At 30.7% G+C, this 22,685-nt stretch overlaps 1 protein-coding gene and 1 long non-coding RNA gene across 3 annotated transcripts in view; one reads left to right on the forward strand and one right to left on the reverse strand.

Moving 5' to 3' along the window:
- The window catches only part of LOC107163126 ((11Z)-hexadec-11-enoyl-CoA conjugase-like), a 54,831-nt gene that overhangs the window by 17,381 nt on the left and 14,765 nt on the right, over nucleotides 1–22,685 (forward strand). The window lies entirely within an intron of this gene.
- On the reverse strand, nucleotides 1,089–21,155 carry LOC149056357 (uncharacterized). Of its 2 annotated transcripts, none has more exons than XR_016191554.1 (3): nucleotides 21,025–21,155; nucleotides 20,730–20,964; nucleotides 1,089–2,459 (listed from the first exon to the last, which is right to left on the reverse strand). It is a non-coding gene; the product is annotated as an uncharacterized LOC149056357 (long non-coding RNA). The 2 variants fall into 2 exon arrangements; XR_016191553.1 differs by having other exon boundaries at nucleotides 21,016–21,101.

Below are 22,685 nucleotides of genomic sequence, written 5' to 3' on the forward strand. Positions count from 1 at the left end.
ATGCATCTACATCCTGCCACCGAAGGAAAGGTGTGACACGAGGATGCACAGAAGAACTGATCATCGCTGGACTGAGTGTAGTCGTATAACCTGCATTACATATTTATGTCGAATAGTTAGGAATGTTTTATACCAAAACACCGATTGAAAGCTTAACCTAATCTACGGTTTTATAATATTTTGCATATTTGTATCATTATTATTGTTAATTATACCTTATTTTATTATTAGAAAATATTCTGTAATTCTATTATTTTTTAAATAATAGGACGAGAATTTGTTGTACTCACATTCGTGCACGATGACTGCTTGCTTATTAATATACACCCGGGCTTCTTGAACACTCATTAGTCATTAACCGTTCATTTCTATACAAACTTTAACACGTTAAATGCGAACTGTGCTAAATATTTTACACTTCATTTGAGGCCTCTGTAGTAATAACAATAGCGTATACGCTATAGCTAGACAGTCTTCGTTCTCTCTTAATAATATTTTTATATATATAGTGTAGGTATACACCGCTTCTATGTTATATCCGTTTACCGTTTATACCTTACGTTCAGTCATTTACAGTTTATACGACAAAAGACTCTTTACGCGACAAGCTCTTGGGTAAGACTTTTTTATACTTAATAGCTTAGTAAAAAAAAAAGCTTCTAGTCGTTTTTACTTTGATAATTATAAAAAAAAATTTTTTTTCAAGTTAGATCTCTATTCTCTGCAATTTAATTTTTGGAATTTAAGTCATTAAATCCTAAATTTTTTCCTTGTAGACTATGAACCTGCAGAATAGTTGTTTTTGATTACACCATATGTTGAGACTTTATTTTATTTGAGTTTTATATTTTATTAAAAAAAATCATGACTGGTTATGGAAAAAAAATAACATTTTCATTTAGTCATGCAAGCTAAGTAACTTTGCTTCATTTACGGATGTTGATTTTGTGGTTTTGACGTTGTCATCAGCTCGTAATATTAAACTTAATACTTGCTGAATGTCTACTGAGTTTAGTGGGTATTTATATTTTAATATAATACTTTATAAACAAATCACTAATAATAATATTTTACTTCATTTTCTGTAGAGTAATATATAATGCACGTAAATAATAACTAACCATCATATAATCATATTTTAAAATTTAATTTTCAATGAACATATCTCATATTTAGTTAATACAATAAGTGTTTAGATGAGATTGGGATTTCATATTAAATAACAATTTTGTATTGACTAAGTAAAAGTATTGGCTGTTCTATTTACTAGTGCATAGAATAAGAATCGAAAAAAACAGTTATGACAGCGAGTTGCAGACATGATGTTATCGAAATATTTCAATACATATTAAATATGAAATATAAATCAATTTAAATAGTTAAAAATAAAATAAAATTGCTGTTGGATTTCTCAATTCATATTATATACATAGGTATGTATAATATTATACCATTATATAATACAATAATTATTAATATTATATCAATATTATTTTTAATGTGTAATAGCCTTTGTTAGCCAAAATATAAATGGTCAACTGTCTAAAATTTCAAGGTACAAAATAATTGTATAAACTTGGTATAATAATATACTATATTATAATTTTGTACTATATAATAGTGGTACCTATAATAAATTAAAAGTATTCAAATCGTGTTGTTTATAAACATTAAACGATTGTTATAAATACGAACTATATTTGAAAAATTTATTTTTGTATTCATAAAACATTTTTAGTATCTAATATGCACAATTAAGTTGTATGCAAATTTAATGTTTATTTGTACAACGGATTGTTTGATAAACCGCAGAAAGCAGAACATAAACATTAATTCACAATAATTTATGCATTTTGTCAGTTACCAGCCAAACATTTATGTCTAGACTGCACATAATTTTGACTCGTTCATTTTGTTTGAAACTTTTAGACGATCGTTTTGCCATTAATAGGCCATGTTAACTTTTACCAGTAGCAATAATGAATTCATAGAAACCCATCGGGAAGTTTGTTTATGTCGCAAATAAATCGCTCGATTAATTATTAATATATAATATAATAATATTGTCGAGTTAATTATCCGAATTATCGGATAAGATCCTCTGTATATTATATTTAATAATTTGTCGTAGGTATATAATATTATTATTCAGCCTTATAATACATAATAATATTATTATTATTATATGTCTACCCTATATGGATGTCGGATACTGATATGATATAATATCATGATACATATATAATATGATTTAATACAGCCGTTACTCGTTACTAATCCCTATAATAAGGAGCTATAACAGGATTTAATTTAACCTCGATACTGTTTAAATCCAATTGTAGGAGTTTAGATCCGGGGACACTTATTTTTGGACGAAACTGCGACTGCAAGCAAATTTGACTGCAAACCTCCTGTGTATCGCATTGCAGTGACAGTTGTGGTTAGGTTCGATCACATAGCTGAAAATATAAAAAACAATATATAGTAACGTACATGTCAACAATAAATTAACTGTACGACAACGCACCCGGTGGTAACATCGATAGATACAGGGTGATCCATTTAACGTTTGACATTCATTATTTCAAAAAACACTAATGCTTTTGAAATTATTTCTTTTACATAATTTTAAGCCGGAAAAAAATCAGCTCTTACTGTTTTTTTAAGATTGTATACTTTTTTTATTTCATATTCTGAAGCAGAAATCAAATTTCTGACAAGTATCTAGTTTATTAGTTATGACTTATTACTAAGTATTTAAGGTTTTGATGAGCGGACTGATGAACGGATTAACACCTAGGTAGTGAAATATTCCTGTACCACTTCACTCTGCTCATTTAAACTTTAAATGCTTATAACTCGTAAATAATCGTCCACAATTCGATTTTATACATCGTCAAGTACTATTTAAAATATTTTGCTTTTGAATAAAGAACGAAAAGTGTGCGTTATCATTAAAAAATGAATATTAAAACGATATAATATTTAAACGCATTTAAAGATTAAAAAAAATTCAAAAATTTTTGTTTTTTCAAAAACTGTCGACAGTATTTGAAATAATGAGTGACTTACATTAACGGATCACCCGCTATAGGTATATATATATGGGCATATGTCCATTGGGCATACACTGCACAGCTGTATAATATTATGACATAACATGCATTTAAAATCCACAATTTCTATGAAGTATGGCATTTCCTCCGAGTTTAATAATATTTCAACGAACATTATTGTTTTATTGACGGTTTCGTAGGGTTTTAAAACCTGCAGATTGTCAAGAAAAAGTCGTAAATTTAAAAATAAAATCGCGCGCTTTAAATAATTGCCATAACAATATAGTCAACGCGCAGGGACATAATAATAATAACAGTTAGTGGGTAGTTAGCAGCCAAACTTGAGTAGTGTTGTATTGCAGAACATATAACAATGCCCAGTCAGTTTTGACCGTCGAAACTGGGAATTTGACACTATACACAGTCGTTTGGATATTATTCTATGTTCAGCGGCCAAAATCATGACAGGCAATATACATGAACGATACAGAACAACTACTGCACTATACATGAAACGATGTAACAATACAGAATTATTTATTAGTGTTTAGGGATTAGGGAATGTAATGCTATTTCGCTTTTCGCTATATATATTTAATCATTTTTCCCGCGCATTTCTCTATTTTCCCGACGCACTTACACCGAATCGACGAATATAATATTACTATTATATTATATTACAAGTTTTTTTTGACCTTTGTTGTTGTTGACCTTTGCGATTATTTCACATCGTTATCGCATATAAATGGTTGCTAAGAAAGGTTTTTAATTTTTTTTTTTAAATAAATTAACTTTGTTTAAATAGCTAACACATGTTTTATTATTGCACACAGCTCAATTGGATAAGAATTGTTTGTATAAATATTGATGTACTGTGTATCGTATGTACAGTATCTGTAATGCGTATTGTATATTATTTTATTCCTCAAATCTTGAAGTTTAAGTATCATATTAAAAAATAACTCAATAAAAAAAATGCAATGGGTTTAATGGTATTATAAGAATAAAACACATTTTATGCCTTTTATTTATGTACTTGTACATGAAAAAGTATTTTGTCATACAAAGTTATTTAATTGATTATTTTTTGTTCTGTTTAAGCGTTAAGTTGGAATACTTCCAAAATGTATACATTACGGGTTTAAAATCGCATCTTTTAAATACGGAAAAAACCGCAAAATTTTTAATATTTTTAAAATACTTAAAAATTCAATATATTTTCATGTTATATTAAAATATGTAATTTAAATTTATGAATTTTTATTATTTTTAAAATTATATCTTTACCGTAGTATACTAATGTGAACGAATATTAATGATATTTGAATAAAAACTATCGCTTTAATAACATTGCATACCCTTAATAGTAGTTTTGTATTATAATTGGCTCCTATAATTGAATTCTAGTAATCTAAAATCAATCTTGGTCGTTCAAAACTAAATTAATTAATATGTGTGTTATGTACCTATTGGCTATTGTGTAACAATATGGATTGATATTTTGTTATGAAATACAATTCAATCTTATAGGTACGTATACGTATACTTATACTTAATATTCATTGAGCAAACGTATACTCGTCAGTTAATTTCCTGTGAATAATAAATATAGGAACTGTATTAGTATACCGTATGCCTTAATTCATAATATATGTCAACCACTGAAAAAGCATAAAATGTATTAGTTACGATTTCCGTAGAAAGTGATGCTTCAAATATTTTTTAGTCGTCTGTTAAAACTTTTCGAAACTAAAAACATATATTTTTATAAAACACTTGACATTTAAAAATTGACAGTTTCGCGTGAATAACGCATTTTGGTAGGACTTAAAGTTTGGATCGTATTACAGAGTTAATGTACATATTTTGTATAATATGTGTGTGTATAGAAAATTTTGAGTGTTCACTACTATATGTGTCTTTTCAGTTTTTCGACCTATAAATAATGTGGTATAGGTATACCGATACCGATATATTCTTCCAACGAAAACCATAAGACTTGGACGGTTTTTAAATCAAATTCGATAACATATACCCACACATAATATTATACAACAGATTTATACCTAATATGAAATAATTTTATTCATTGTTTTTATGCAATAATTCTATAATATTATACTACATATTATGTCACATAATATTCTTACTCGCGTGTTTTGTGTGACAGAGCGAGCGATAAGTAGCTATAGTGTCGGCCTATATAACTAAATCTTGGTGGCTGTGTGATAACATCGCTCATATGATATGCATAATAATTTGTCATCATTTAAAAAAAATAATTCTTTTACGTCGAATGATATAAATTACATTCTAAACTGCAGTATCATCACATCATCATATAGTTATTCTTAAATTATATGACTATTAGTTCCAGAACTTTGTGGTGTCACAGAGGGTAGACTCGAAAGGTAAATATGGGGCATTGTACATTTGTATCTAACATCCGTTAGGTTTTAAAGGGCCATAATATTCTGCTAGATTTAACTCTATATGTTGATTATTATAATATTACATATTTAAGTAGAAATCCGTTTTAACGACACTGGTCGTTAGGACATACCGGGTTTAATGACCTTAAATTAAAGGTCCTAGCTAAACTCTAAGTTCTATATGATAATTTTAATAGATTGTTATGACGTTATGATAAAACGGATGATGAAATGACGTTTACTTTTGGTAAATTTAGATAAACATATACGAAACTTATTAACGACCCGATGGCTTTCGACTAGATTAAATTTCAGGATTAGGTAAAATATTAAATATTCAGTGTTAAATTATATGGCTGTTAATAGTATAAAATGCAAAACAAAGTTTTAAAAAGTAGAAATAAAAATACAAGATTTTTTTATAAAAAATAGCAAGTATAAAATAAATATGATGAAAATACATTTAACTTTTTAATGATATACATAATTAGACGATTTTTTTTGTATTATTAGCTATTATTCGTTTTTAGAAACTTCAATTTATAATATAGATTCCAAAACAGATACTATAGTAAATAATATTTCGAAATCTTGTGTACAGATATCATTGTAAAACCACTACAATGCTCGGTTTGTGCCGAATCTAAAATCCCACGGAGGTTATTCGAAATAACAAGCCTATACTATTGATTTATTCACAACCATCCTACACCTGAATATAACATATTTATATATAAACGTATATTGTACACAGACTTTGTCGAAAAGTGTTGTAACCAGGATTTTCCCTTTGGTGTATGAAGGGAGGGAGGAGTGTCTGATAATTTGTTATATCATATATATATTATAGGGGAGGCTTAACGACTCACGAGTTTGGTATGCAGCTGATGCCGTGGGCTTTTAACATTTTGTAGACTTTTGAGTAGCCATATACCTTTGTAAACGAATTACAATTTTAATGCACACGGTTACGTCTTATCGCCGCGTAATGCTGCAGGTGTATACCTACGCGTTCACAGAACACCGAAAGCGTTCTGAATTTTCTTGTTATTTCAATGGGTAGATTTCAGCCCACTCTTGCGCACCACTGTATTAATTGCTGAACGATGGTTGCATATTATTATTATTATTTTACACTGCATTTTGCAGTGGTCGGGAGCCGCGGGCCGCAACTCAATGAACAACGGTGGTTTATGCGCGCAGTTACCTATACCGTGACGTTTTTTGTGTCCTCTCCGGTGCACTAAAATCAATATATTTTAATAATAATTATTATATATTATTGTCGTCGTCGTATTTCTCGTACAATAATTCATATTATATATTATTATTCGTGTCTGTTTAACATTCCCGTGCCTGTTATCGCGGCGACGTGCGTATTACATACCTATAAGAAGTTTAATATAATACTTCCGTATGTTTTATTATACATATAAATACGTATAACGATAATAATATTATATTCATTTTCGATTCGTATTCAAAACGTCCGTTCTGGGCTAGTATAATATTACATTATTATCTATGAACAACAATAATGTTTTATTAATTTCGGCTACTTATATTCAGTCGCCTGGTAAGCATCACGTACATGATTCGCTTATCTACATAATAGTGGGTATATGATGTATACGTGCACCTATGTACGTCATGCCATGGTGTACGATAGATTTTGACGTTTCGCGGATTTATATTATATACTTTCCCACTCCCTCTCCACGTACCAAAATCGTCATCAGAGAAGTTTAACCTCGAGATGTGATGCGCATACCCTGCAAGGGAATTGTTGTTTTTTAGTCAAACTATATATAATATTATAGTTTTATACTCATATGTGTCTATATAATAATATGAATTATAAAACTTTTAATTTTTTTTTTTTTTACCGCGAAAGTTGTAATTTCGTATCAACAAAAATGCTAACGATTTTAGTTTTTATATAAATTTTTTTATTTTTTTTTTTTTAATGCGATGAAAATATACATTTCTACATATCTATTCACATGTCACATTCCGAAACAAAATTATTCTCTAAACGATGTTTAAGCATGAAAATAGAATATCAAACCAGAAATAATTAATCAGTGAAGTTTAGATGTCGAAATGTATTTGTGTTGTTATGACTTGAAGTAATGAAAAAAAAGTTTTAAAAAAAACCACATACCCACCCCAAACCTTTGGAAATAACTGCGCTATTAGTGATAAATGAATCGCCCTGTACATATTATACATTTAACAATATTATATTATATTTGCATTACATAATGGCATGAGGCGCCGCGTTTCCTTCCGCGCCTTTAACGACCGTCAAAATCGCTGTTGACGGATGTAAGCCCGCCGAATCGTTAACGTGACGGTAATAATAATAATAATAATAATAATAGATATTATTTTTATTGTAAAATATACTAAAACGTCTTTCGGAAAATGCGCGTTGACGGTTTATTATAATATGGCTGACTGTTTGGCGGGTCTGAATGCGGTTTGATCTTTGACGGGAAAACATGTATCTACTTCGTTATTTTAACAATTGTCGTTACACAACAAGTATATACTGTACGACGAACTGGATTTTATTCGGCATCGCAATAATATTATATTACGGCCGTCAACTAGATTTATAATTGACGCGTGCAGATAAAGAAAACTCGAGCCATCGCATTATAAGTACCGCCAGAACCGTCGCTGCATAAACTACTAGTTTTGATTTTATATGTATATGTATAATATTATGCGTTTAATAACGATCGCGGTGACGACGGATGACAAATGAATGAGGCACGCGCGTGTTTCCAAGTGACAACTGCGTATACATAATAATAATGTGTGAAGCCCACTGGAGACGGACATTTTTTGTCTTTAAACTGTAACAGAAAATATAATTAGAAATTATTTTGCCAGCAGCTATAAAAGGATTCCAGTTAATATTGTAGTTGTCGTCGTTCGAATTCGTTCCGATAAAATAATATCAATTAATAATCATCAATTTATTAATTAAACTCATCATAATAGTTGCAATGGCGCATATACAACGATGGTTTTAGGTGCAGCACGATTACACGATTCGACTAGGTCCTTTATTATTATTGATATTTTTTAATATGTAACTATTTATGTGTAATTGAAAACACCCCTTTACTTAACGAAGTTTTTTATGTGCCATAAAATCCTATCTTAATTTCCTGCTAATGAGTTATAACTGTTATAATTACTGTAGTTTTTTTTTAAATCCCGTTAAACGTCTTCCTGCTTGCCCCAGTCAATCGGCTCTAGAAATGTTATCACTATAGGTTATTAACTATTTTTCTTGGTCCCTTACTGAGTGTCATAATACTCATAATACGATACACGATTTATGTTGTATCATCATGAGATGATATACTGATACATAGGATAAGGTTTTTTTATTATCTGTGTGTTGAAGTTAAATATCCAATAATTTAATTTAAACAGAATTCTAAGATTATTTACCATCATTCACAGTTTCCTTTGCTATAAATATACTATTATGTAATGAGGTAAAGTTTACAACAACGTATTTATTATAAATTATTTATAAATTTGCTAATTTTGCTGTCCGGATCCTTGAAGCTCACGAACACGTTTTTCAAATAGTGAAAAATGCAATTCCAATGAATCTTTTTCATCGCATTTCATTGTTAACAATTTTCTTGTCAAATGATGAGGTCGAACAGCAACAGCGTAATACCTTTCTGTTTAAACGTTTCTTTTAGTGTCCGAGATTTTTTCGCTGACTTTTTGTCTTTCACGTATTTCAGACGACTATCATCAATTCTCTTGTTTTTCAATTTTATGTTGCAAAAGTTAAATTTCAACTACAACTTCACGCGTGGTTTTTTTCATATAACTAAAACAGGATGAGTGGGTCCATTACCTATTAAATTAAAAAAAAAAAAAAAACTTGCCTTTAATAACTACAATGGAATACGTTTGTTATACTCGTATAATTCATAATACATTAAACAGTTATTTTACAATTAATACGCGCGTAACAAGAAAGAAACCACGGAACTGCACAAATACGTCGGATTTACAATACGGAAAAGGACTAATTATATAATAATAATTGGAATAAGTACATAACCTACAATTATATTATGCTAAAGAGTTGTGTCCAACCTCAACAATTTAATGGTACAACACCCGCAAGTGGTAATAAGTCGATGCATTGTACGTTGTTGCAGCTTAACACACATTTTACAAGCAATAATTTCAAATATTTACAATTAATTTAATATATTCATACTATACATTTGTAATCAGAAAGTCGGAATATTATTAAGTGACTTATAAGCAAACGACGTATAGTTAATGACGTAATTATTCTTAGAAGCTTAGGACTAAAGGGACGCGTAAACATGAATAATTATCTCTCCTTGAGGTTTGATTTAATTTCAGAATCGTGAAATCCAATTGGAGATATGAACTCTGTACCTACGTAATAGTATGAACCGGATAATATTAATGTAGATCTGGTGCTTTAAATGGGTCATGGTGCATCATTATTTAAGTTAGGAACACTGTAAATTGTAATCAATATGTGGGTGTCATTTGCTTGCATAAATATATATAACCTGCGTCCTGCATATGTTTAATATCAATATCGATTAATCCGTTTGGCCCGATGGTATAATATTATATAATAGTTGGATATTTGGATATATACATATCGAATTCAGAAAATGAGAAAACACCGTTTTTGGTCGGTCCTTTTTTTTTAAATATTAGCGGTGAACCTAAATGCAATATTTAAAATAGAATTCGGCTGACCCTCGCTGTAAAACATTGAGGAAAATTGAAAATAATCTACTTGGATAATGTTTATACTATATTATTACATCATACCTAGTACCATTCTGCATATACCTAGATAAATCGATATGCCGATAAAAACGTTTTGCGTTTTGTTCGCAAAAAATCGTTGGCAATTATTTGATTTTTTTTTAAGCTTTCGCGTCCGACAGAAAATACCGTTTCCGAATTGAGCCAAATTTACCTTATAGTCGTGGGCGTCGTTGGTAGAATTCAATCAGTTTTTGGTATTATTTCTGGTAGGTATATTGGGGTATTACGTCGCGACACGACGCACAGCGCTTTTAAATTTAAGTCTTTTTTGATGAAGCGTATTTTATATTTAATGATATTATACCTATATTCATCATTATTATTATAATAGCTATTGTGGAAGACGATCGTTTTCAGGCGCATACACAAAAATATATTTATTTATTTATTTATTTTTTTTTTGGGGGGGGGTTTGGTTGTACATTTTTTTAATTATATAATCTAACCTAACCTATAGTCTAACAAGAAGTTTGCACAATTTCAATTAGGTATAGTACAATTTATTTTATTATTTCTCATAAAATGAAAATGAACGCTCTGCAGTAACAGTTGTTACAGGTAAAGTAGCTAATATTGTTAAAAGGCACTTTATATTTGGATATAAATCGCTAGAAATTTGACTTAAGGTATTTAATGAACATTTTGGGCGATCATCAGCAGATACATTTTGCCACTGTGTTTGCCAGATTTTAATCTCAGCATGAAACGTACCAAAATTAGGTAATAATGGTTTGTAAAACAGTGCACATTCCGTTAATGCGTTTAAATATGTAGTATTTTGAGTTATGTATTTAGGAATTAATAACTGTAAAGTGGACATTACACTATGATGTTTGGAAAACCTTTCTTCTAGTTGAAGAATAAAATGATCCAATAAAGGCAAAAAAATAGTACGTTTATAATATTGTTCTGGTGAATCAGCTGGTGTGTTTTCTCGACAAGTTTGCCGACCTACTGTTCTGGACAATGTAATAGGCATATTAATATCACCTTCTTTTTTTAGCAATTAAATAAAACTAAAACTAACAATTAATAAATAATAAAACTTTTTCCTGAAATTTCGGGGGGGGGGGGGGTTTGAACCCTACCCCCCATGTATACGCGCCTGATCGTTTTGGACAACCTAATGCATGTAATAAGTATAGATACGAGATGAAATAGAGTCGAAGAATTCAAATTCATAATATTTAAGATTTTTTTTTATTACATTTTTATTACTATTATCAACAAATCATGGTGACTGTTACATTGAATTTTATAGTAACAATGTTTTATTGACCTTGACTGCAGATAAATAAATGCATGACAGCATTATTGATTGCATTTTTCGTTGCATTGGTTTTATAATTTAATACTGCATAGATTTACCAACTAACCTACAAAAGTATAAACTTCAATGTCGGAATTGTACTTATAAATTATAACGGAACATCTGAAGTAAGTAATATAAACAAAATAAAAAAGTTTTGTTTATGTAAATATTTTCATTCGAAGTGGCAAACTGTTTATGTGCAATCAAATGAAATAAACCATTAGCTCAATGCTTGTTTTAAAACACAACTTTTTAAATTTATTGCTCCGTTTAATTATTTAGAGAACTCTGCAAATTATTTTCTATACCAGCGATATTCATTACATACATTAATCAACATTATTAACAATATATTTGATTTCCTAACCATTTCCCGATCTGAAGCAAAACAATTAATATATGTTACAAAAACGCATTATTGGTGTCATGCGGATAATAGATCGTTCTAACATCCAGTGCCGCACTGGTCCCCAAATTATTATTGTACGTCACTCAAAACGTTTCCCATGGCCCTTTCCGGATGTACTTGCGGATGTGTAAAGAAAATTTGAAATCTCATTGTGTATATTGTATTATAATGCCAGTAATAGTTATAATTTTTTTAAGTGCCCATTTGAATCGTATTAAAAATAAAATACACTTGCAATATAATATTATTAGACATTTATAATTTAGGCACTTGTGTTGCTGTCTACTATTTTTTTTTTTACTTATCTAAGCAAATATTAGCACCATGAATTCAATTAATTTTAATTCAGGTTATTTGTTGATTACCTATAAAAAAAAGCGATGTAAAATGTAGAGGACATCAAATTATTTTATTTTATTTTGATTTTTTTATCAAAACATTTTAACATTTTCTGATATTGACATTTAAAGAAATTAGAATTAGTAAATACATATAATCAGTTTTCGAATGGAACGACATATCATTAAATTGATTTCAAACCAGTTAACATAAATTAAAAATAATATAGTAATTTGTCAAACATCGATTAATTTTGCTTTATAATTTAAATCAGTCATTTAAATAAATAAATATGATCGTAAAAATCTGAAGCTCATATTCAAGAGCGAAATTGTGTGCGCTTTATTTAAATTTAAATTAATACTTCTCTTTTTCAAATAATATAAATGAAAACATAATATTAAACATGTTACCTACTCTTGTAATGTCGTTTTTAGTTTCGCCTTCATTTGTTCATTTGCATGTATTTTTCATTTTTGTTATTTGAATAAATTATACAAACGTATTTTAAAACATGTTTAAGTTATACTACCTTGTTAATTTGTGCTTTGACTAAATGTGTTTTAATTAATAGTGCGATTAAAAAATAAAAATTATTATAGCTTGACATGACAAACAATATTTTTCTCTTTAAACAAAATGTAAACATTCTTGTTGTTAATGAAATATTTAATTGAATTACAATTTAAGTATTTCAATTATGCTAAAAATGTACAAGCATAAAGATCTATTATTTATATATGTTACATACAATGTCCGGAATTGTACAATGTTGCTGTACAAAGTAACTAGATTGTACAAGTTTCATTATACAATTCGCGATGTGTACAATAATCACTGTACAAATTGCGAAATGTACCTTCATTGTTCAAATCACAAGATTAATGCTAGTTTTAAAGTCTTAATTATTATTAACAAATAAATAGAAATACTGGATATTTTAATATAAACATTACTTTGCCGAAAGGATTAGGTACTGTTGTAAAAACTATAAAGGAATTCACAGATAAAATACATCCAGGCATCGAAAACATCAAATAGACTGGTTATTATGTGAGAGGTCCATATCATTGACATCAAAAAATTATACAGCAGGAGACACAAACAAAATATTATTGGACTCTTTCAAAGCAAAAAATATGGAATACAGATCAGTGAATTCAGTACTGGAAGTAGATGATGCAGTTAATTATTCAGTTGGATTTTTCAATTCACTCAGCCCACCTGGATTTCCACCACGATTATTAATATTAAAAATTGGTTGTCCTATAATGCTTCTCAGAAATCTAAGTCCACTAAAATTGTGCAATGGGACACGTCTACGTCTTGGTTTTCAAAAGAATTTGATTGAAGCTATTATTGTGACTGGATCTGCAAAAGTTGAATCAGTTCTTATTCCTCGCATACCAATGATACCATCAGATTATCCTTTCCAATTCAAGAGAATGAAATTTCTTGTAAAAGTATGTTTTGCCATGACAATAAACAAATCACAAGGGCAAACCTTGAAATTTGTAGGGATCGATATAAGAGAAGATTGTTTTTCACATGGCCAATTGTATATGTGGCATGCTCCAGAGTCAGTAGGCCCACGAGTTACGAGTTACTTATTTTGACACCAACAGGAATTACAGCTAAAGTAGTTTATAGAGAAATATTATATTAACGATAAAAATTAGCTTAATAAACAATTAATATAATATGGCATATTTTTTTAAACAATCTTATTTAAATTTAATTTAACTAGACAATATTTTAATCTTATCAGGTAACAACAATATTAATAAACCCTGCAACGACGGGCAATTCAGCTAGTATTATATAAATCAAAACAGGCAATTCTTATAAGACATATTACGACACTAATATCGATATTTGCTTACTTAATATTATACAATATTATTGTGTTTGTATAGCCGTATTGATGTATTTATTAGAACGCATGTTAACATTTACAATAATTATGATGCGACATTTAAATTATACATTATTTTAGGTTATGAGTAGAGTAATGAAGGTGTATATTATTTCGTGTCTGCAATGAAGTTTTAGAGTACCTACAAATTTTACTTCAAACTTTAAAATCGAGGGTACAATTTCTTGTAATAAACATTTTTACTTATATGTTATTCTAATAGACATTAAGCTATTAACGATATCGGAAATATATTTGCACAATTTCATTTGTAAGCGTTTCAAGTTTAAAATTTCTAAATTGGATTTACAACCTTGAGATAACGATTTTAAATGAATCGGTTTTAGTTGTTCTGTTGTAACTTGTAACTCCAAGTGGCTTTTTTAGTTTATTTATTTACGAAGATAAATTTGTTATGATAATGGTATTTGGTTTTCGCGAAAAGTTGAAAAACCTTTCTAAATATTATATGAATCGAGTTATAAATTTATAATTTAATAATAAGTTACTATTACCTATCTATATATATAATATTTATGTATATATATAGTGTTCGATATGATCGATTTGTTGTTTTTCTTTTGTCTTCGTATAAATTTGTTAGTTATTATTGTGCAATTCTCAAGCGAAAACCACAAAAGTTAACTAACGCTGTTTTGCTTTATCTTGTCAATATATTGAGTGTCATTTTTCTCTCTCGATAAAGTGTTCCAATATTTCATCGATTTGTAATCAACAAAAATATTATAATACCATAATGCCTACCCACCTAAAAACCAGCTGATCAACGTTTAAATATAATAGTATTTTCGTAGTTTGCGAGGAATATTCCGCTGTAGTGGTTCAAAAAAGTGACCCGACTTCGTTGTTTAACATAATATCTTGTGATATACATTATACAGAGTACAGAGTGATCGCTTATATTTGGAACGAATCCAATCGTTAAATCTAATATATTATATTCTGATCGTCATAGACGTTTACTATATATATATATATATATATATATTATGTAATAATAATATAACGTTATAATTCAATACTCCGTCGTACAGAGACGCGGGTGATGGGATTCCGGTTTAACGTTTGCGACTTATTTCCGGTCTATTCGTTCGAAATATTATTATTATATAAATGCATTTTCCAGGACGTTTTTGCACAGGTACTCAATATTATCATATCATTATATACACTGTAGGCCCTTCAGTGTAGGGTATAGACATGTGGCGTATGTCCCGTGGCCTTTTAAATTTGTAGGTCTCTCGCCGCAGGACGTAACAAGAACGATTCAACCGAATTCCCCCCCCCCCTCTGGAGGACCCCACCCAAAAAGAGTGCTTTTCGGTGCCATTATATACATATAGTTGAATACGCCTGGCATCGTGTATACCTACTTTAAATTACAAAAATCGCGTATACCCATGATAATAGTTACGAGTAAGGTGTGATATAGTGTAGATTTACGCTCATCTATATAAAGTGGATTTTCGCCCCGCATTGAAATATTATATTATGATATTTATCGATCTAAATATTTACAAGCGACCTCTGTTGGGCAGTACTTATATGCCTATAGGGCCCTATGCTGAACGTGAGCTGAGCTCTATCTGGCGATTTTCCGTTTTATGTAACCCGGGCCGCGCGGACGTGATCCAGCTCCGCCGCGACTGCCCTTTAAAATAAACTGTATACAACTGCAGCAACCTCCTACAGTTCCGCCGCTCGATCCCTCCGTGCAAGGTCGGATTGGAGTATTTCGCACTGTATCGGCCTACTTACAAACTTAACATCAATAACACCTGTACACCGTATTATATGGTCTGCGCTGCAGTATTATAGTCCAACACTTAGACTCCGTTTTTCCAATAACTTTATAAACACGTAACACAGTTTCACTCGGCAGCCTCAAACGTCCCAAAACTGCCGCGGCCCGCCGAGTTTTGCTCGGTGACTCGCCGGCCCAATCGGGCCCCGGGCAGTCGTATTTATCTCGGATTTCCTTCGGACCGCCGCCGATCCGGTGTCGTATTGGTGTATATTGCATCATCATTGACGCGATCGCGTGTACCGCCGTGTTACCGCGCACCTGTCACCGAACACGACGAATTGTTGGCGGCCGCCTCTGTGCGGCGGAGAAGAATTCGCGGCGCGCGCACGCCGGACGGACGGGAAGAAGACCGCGCACGGCCATGCCAAATCCGAGTCTAATTTTAAAAGCGGCGCGCGGTGTGTGTACGGCACAAGGTTGCCGACCGCCGCCGGACAATTATTAGGCCAGGTACGCGCGTGCAGGTCACCGTTTTAAAATGTGAAAAATAAAACTCTACGACGCGTATTATAATGCACGCGTGTGCAGTGGTAGGTATATATAATTATATAAATATACTGCGACGACGGCAGAACGAAAAAGCAAAAACCGAACAAAAAATCTATGCCGTCCCGTGTGCCGTATATATATGTACATTGTATACGCAGTCTCTACGCGAGACGTGTGACGTATACTTGCGCACACACACGCGCCACACTGCCCACACCGTCACACACCGTGTGTATTGAATTCGTCGCGATATACAGTAGTCACTCGATAATTCGAAATTCAGGCGAACTGAGTCAAAAATTCGATTTATAGAGGTTTTCGATTTGCCCGCGGGTGTTCGAATTATCGGGAGAGAAAAAATTAATTCGAATTAAAGAAAGGTGGAGAATTGTATATACAAACGTCATATATATATTACGTTTATTTTGACATTTACTTATTATAAATATTATTATATTTTAAAATTATTACCTAATTGATATTTATTTATTGTACATATTATTAAAAAATCTGTTATTTTTTTTTTTGGTAGAAAATTGTTGCCCCAATCTGTTCCATATAGCGTTATCTAACTTACTGATAGCATTGAAAATTGTATCGCATGTTTTTTCGTCCATTTCAGATTGATCAAAAAATTAACGTAACCCTGACATAAAAAGATTTTGCTTTTTTTTATGTATCTGGCTATATAATATTGTATACGTGGTTTATTAAATCATTATTGTTTTTCGACCGCCGCCGCTTGTTAGTCGAACTCATATTATGATTTACGCATCATAATTATAATATTAGGTCTAGACGATGACCACCGTTTTACAGACAACAACGGCGGTGGTTAGTTATGTCGTATAATAAACTGTACATATATGTTTCTGCATAAAACATGTGGCAGGTCACATGATATATGTAAATTCGAGGACCCATCGATTCCGCTAGCACGGGTAGTTTTTAAGCACCCTATCGATCGCGCAACTAATCAACTTTTATCATGTGGCCATGTCATCCTAGTTGACTTTATATTAATTAAATAAAAATTAATGTACACACGAAAAATATTTATTTTTTTCATATAAACTATAATGATAGGATCTATAGAGCACTTACAATCTCACATAGCATGCAACTAATCATTGTGGGATATCAAACGCAAGCTTGAAGTTTCGGAAATAATTTTCACACCTATATAGGTTACATAAAAAATGGACATGGTATATAACCAACATTCACATTTATAATGGTAGAAAAATGATATCTAATATCTAATAATAATAAATCTATCATTGCAAACTAGAAATTAAAATCAAAATGTATCAATATAATATTATAAAATATAAATTACAATTATTAATTATTCACCATATGTAAGTTAGTATATTTTCTATAAATTGTTTTTTTTTTTTTTACATCGAGTTAGCCAATAAAACTGTTTATATAATTCAACTGCGCAGTGTCTACATGTCAATTAAAAAATATTAAAAACTTTTGTTAAATTTTGTTCGGTAAGTTTATATTTTCTTCGTACTTTTCTGGTTTCGACGATATCACAATTTATAATTTACAGAATCGATAGCGTTTTACTAGGTATCTATACTGATGGAGTCGAAATACCTTTTACAGTTTTACTCTAATTAAAAAGGGGTCTGATGGAGGCAGTGTAATTCATAAATTCCTACAGGATAATACTCTACGTTTACTTTAAAAGTTTAAAATTATAACTTTCTATACAGTACAAACACTACAAACTACAGATATAATATACCATAATAAGTTTTAACATCGTAATATATTATGTAGTATAGACAATTCATCAAGTTGAATTCAGTAAGATATTCTTTGATTGTTAAAAATTGAATTTAAAACTTTTCCATACAATACAAAAATAAATAAGTTTTAATCTCATTGAAATATCAGAGATGATGTACACCGTAGCCCTTAGGTTTGCGATCGACGTCTATGAGGTATCATCACCAACACATTGCACACTACAGGGCAGTCATGGGTGTTGATTATTATTATGAAATATCCACCACCAATTTCATTAAATAAAATTGATATACATATTATATATGGTCAAATGACCAGTCGTCACTCTCATCCTAGCTGTCTATAGAAGTTGTTACTGTCTTTCTTTGCTTGAGATTTTCGTTTATATCGTTCACCTCAATTCTCACTCAGTTCTTCACGGCTCCATGATATCCGTTGATAAATAATAAAACGCCTCTGAGCACAGTATTAGATATCAGTTTATTTATAATTGTGTTTTTTCGTTTACTTTTCATGTCTTCGATCGAAACGGGACCGCGTTAAATTCTTTTATTTTTTATATTCATATTATATACGTACGACTAATGTACCTATAAGTATTAGTACGTTTGACGCAATAAGTAAAATATTTAATATATCGTTATAGGCAAACGAAACAGCACAGGAAAAACATTAAATATAATAGTGAAAATATGTGTGTACGTTTGTGTCTCTTTTCCTTCACCGGTTTATGATGCTATTGGTTGTTCATCGTCAATAATATTCCGAACGATGGTATTGTATTTTATTGTGCGCATATAATATATACACACGACGTCTTTGTCGAATCGATTCACGTGGAGTATTCCATGCCATAGCATTATATATTTTATCGTATTGCTGTGGGTTAAGCCACTCAAATTCGAACTGACGTTTATATTATGCATTGCGTACATGACGTAAATACATAATACTAGTCGTAAAATATAATATCATAATAGGTATTATTATTGGCATATATATATTTATATAATATATTAGCCATCGGATATGACGGAATGAAAGTTTTATATGTATTATTATTTTATAAACCTACGATTTTTCGCAACTTTATTGCAATTTAATTCTCCGTTTGATTTATTTTTGAGAGAAAGAACGAACTCATAGAATATAGATCTTAAGTAAATAGAATATTAGATAATATAATATATATAGCCGTATACAAATACTGACGATGACGCATTTTTCGTGCTCAGTAAATATACGGATGTATCTGAATTCTACTCTACTCACATACACTCGTAAAATATCTCGGATTAACTCTTGATCGCCGTCTTACCTGGGTTCACCACATCAAAGCCAAAACATCACAATTAAACTCCCGTTTACAAATGCTCAAAACCCTAATCATCAACAACAACCACTCAAAACTAAATATTAAACTACTCCTTTACAACTCCTCCTTAAGCCAATTCGGACATACGGCTTACAGTTATTGGGCAATGCAAAAATTTCGAATCTAAATAAAATTCAACGGTTCCAAAATAAAATACTAAGAAAAATTACCAATTCTCCACCATATGTATTAAATCACTATACCTGCATAAAGAAAACAATTCAGGAAGAGGCAAAAAATTATTATAAACGTTTCCACATGCGCCTTAACTCTCATCCAAACGAACTTATAAAAAATCTAGCTTCATTAAACACCACTGGTAACCCTCCTCGTCGCCTTAAGCGTAAATGGTGCAGAGACCTACTGAATCCCTAAAAGGTTAAGAATAAGGATTAACCAAAATAATTATAAAAGACGTAAGTGTCATCAGTGGGTGGCTTCTTCATTCAAAATTTCATCCTTCCTTCTCTCAGCACAATCGACACAATAAGATTATGAACTCTTATTGTGCCGATTGTGTATATTATATAAATAAAGAAAAAAACACACACATCCATAACGAAACATGATAGATTTTGTATTCTGCCGATCAAAACACGCCTTTTTATTAATTGTTTTTAGTGACAATTTACTTACCCTGGTAAAGAAATAAGGTTGCGCGTGTGTTATGTAGCAGGTTAGGTGATCTAGATAGTCTTGTCGTTTATTTATTATAAATTATAATATATTAACTTATTAAAAAAAAAAAAAAAATAATAAATAAGATTAGAATCAAAGAATCAAATTAATGTAAAACTGCATTGTTTGGGCTCCGAACATTTTGTAATACAAATTATTATAATGTATGTACAACTGTACAAGTGCGTGTATTATTTTTTGTTGTTCGATAATATGATGTGTATAGCGTGACAGATAATATATAATTGTTATTGTTCGTAAATTACCTCAAAGGAGTTCATCTTAAGCATTTACGTTAAAACAAGACCGTGGTTAAAACTCAAACGCTCATCCGCCGAATTCCCCAAATCATTATAACAAACGGTTATCATCTGTACTGACGTCGAAACCGAGAGAGTTTATAAGCAAATAGTTTTCGTTGCTGCACACTGTCGGATACTATCTGTTTACTGTTGAAAGGCCCGAAGCTATAGTTTTACTACGTAGTAATCTACCTGTGAACTGTATAATATTATAACATAATATAAATAATATTCAAAGAAACTATATTACACAAGTTACAATATAAGCCTGCAATATGCGTGGTTAAACTTCAAAGCGTGACGCTGAAATGATCGACAAAATTACACACACATAAACATTTCGTTTTTCAACAGATTTAACGCGTATATTATATTATATAATATATTCATACGAATGCAAGTGGAATAACATTTGAAGTATTTATACTAGTGCATGCTGGTTAAACGAGCTTGAAATGAAATCCGAGATTGCAGGTCTGTGCAGTCGAATTCAATTAGTAGTAAAACGTTAATGAATAAATGGTTGTTAGGAGATGGTATTATTACTATATCATTACCACGTTATAACATAATAATAGTAGATTAAAGATGCAGCAGTTTCAAGTGTGGCGTACGATTTTTCGCTGTGGGTGTAGAAAATATTTTAATTTATATCACACACACACACACACATATATATATATATATATATAGGTATACCGACATACCGTAAAGAATAACTATTGTATTAGGCTTCATTCAATATTTCAGTGGGCGACCGAGCGTAGTATAGTTCAATCGACCTACCGTTGAAACGATCGGAACCAGTTCGACTTTAACTCAGCTGATCCGGCAATATATACAGACGAATTCGGTATTTGCTCCTCCGTCGACAAGTTCTTAAATGCAGTTCGGTGCAAAATCGTCATTATGATACGACGTCGTTCAGAAAAATAAAAACAAATGTATCATAGCTAAGAATATTATTCGCCTCCCCGTAGAAATTTGTCCATGCTCGCCCGCCGCGATTTATCGATTTTCGTTCGAAACAACACACGCCCCCGCTGCAACCTCGCAACCTCCTACATTTTTATTCTTTCCCCTCGACTTATATTCATGTGTGCGTGTTGTATATACATATATTTAGGTATTATAGCGAAGTCGCGTTCGATGCAATAGTACAACAACATGCACGACAGCTGCACTAAAGGATTACGCTTTAGGTATATCGTAATTCGTTATAAATCCAGTAAACAGCGCATCGCATCGAAAAATATGAACGTATTTGAAAATAAACACCTTTTTTTTTATATACATAATTCGAAGTCATTACAATACGTTTTCTAAAAGAAATTGTTTTTATTACTAATTTTTATCGTTGTATATTTTTTAAAGTTATTAAATCTTCGTGTTTTAAAGTAGAATATGTTTCCGATGATTGTGATGCGTATAAAAACTGAACTTTCAACCGATAAGTTTATCAAGAATACGATGAACACTCCAGTCTGACCCTTCAAAATGTTGGTCCACTATTTCTTTCATAAAATTAACTATACACACTCGTTCAATATTTTATTTTTATTTATAAACATTTTCAGAAAAATATGCTGCTTCAGAATACAAAATTAAAATAAATCAATGAAATCACTCTGTTGTATAGTCATTTTTGAGTGTAATTCATCATCGTAATTAATGTGTTAAATTTAAATTGAACGATAAGTCATTGTAAGCATAAAATGATTACGAGAAAAAGTTGTGAGGAGGATAAGTATCAGCTGATATTCCTGTTTTTGTTTGTGATTTACTCGATTATTTTGAAAAGTACTTTATGTCTTTATATATATAGATTATAGAGCCAATGTATTCAGTATCCATTCCGCTCAAATTATCGAGCTAAAAATAATAGTATGTTGTAATTTACAAAAAAATAAAAACCTACTT

The sequence above is a fragment of the Diuraphis noxia genome, unplaced genomic scaffold (genome assembly GCF_037042655.1).
Source record: "Diuraphis noxia isolate RWA-SAM2 unplaced genomic scaffold, SU_Dnox_SAM2 contig0004, whole genome shotgun sequence".
NCBI classification, from domain to species: Eukaryota; Metazoa; Arthropoda; class Insecta; order Hemiptera; family Aphididae; genus Diuraphis; species Diuraphis noxia.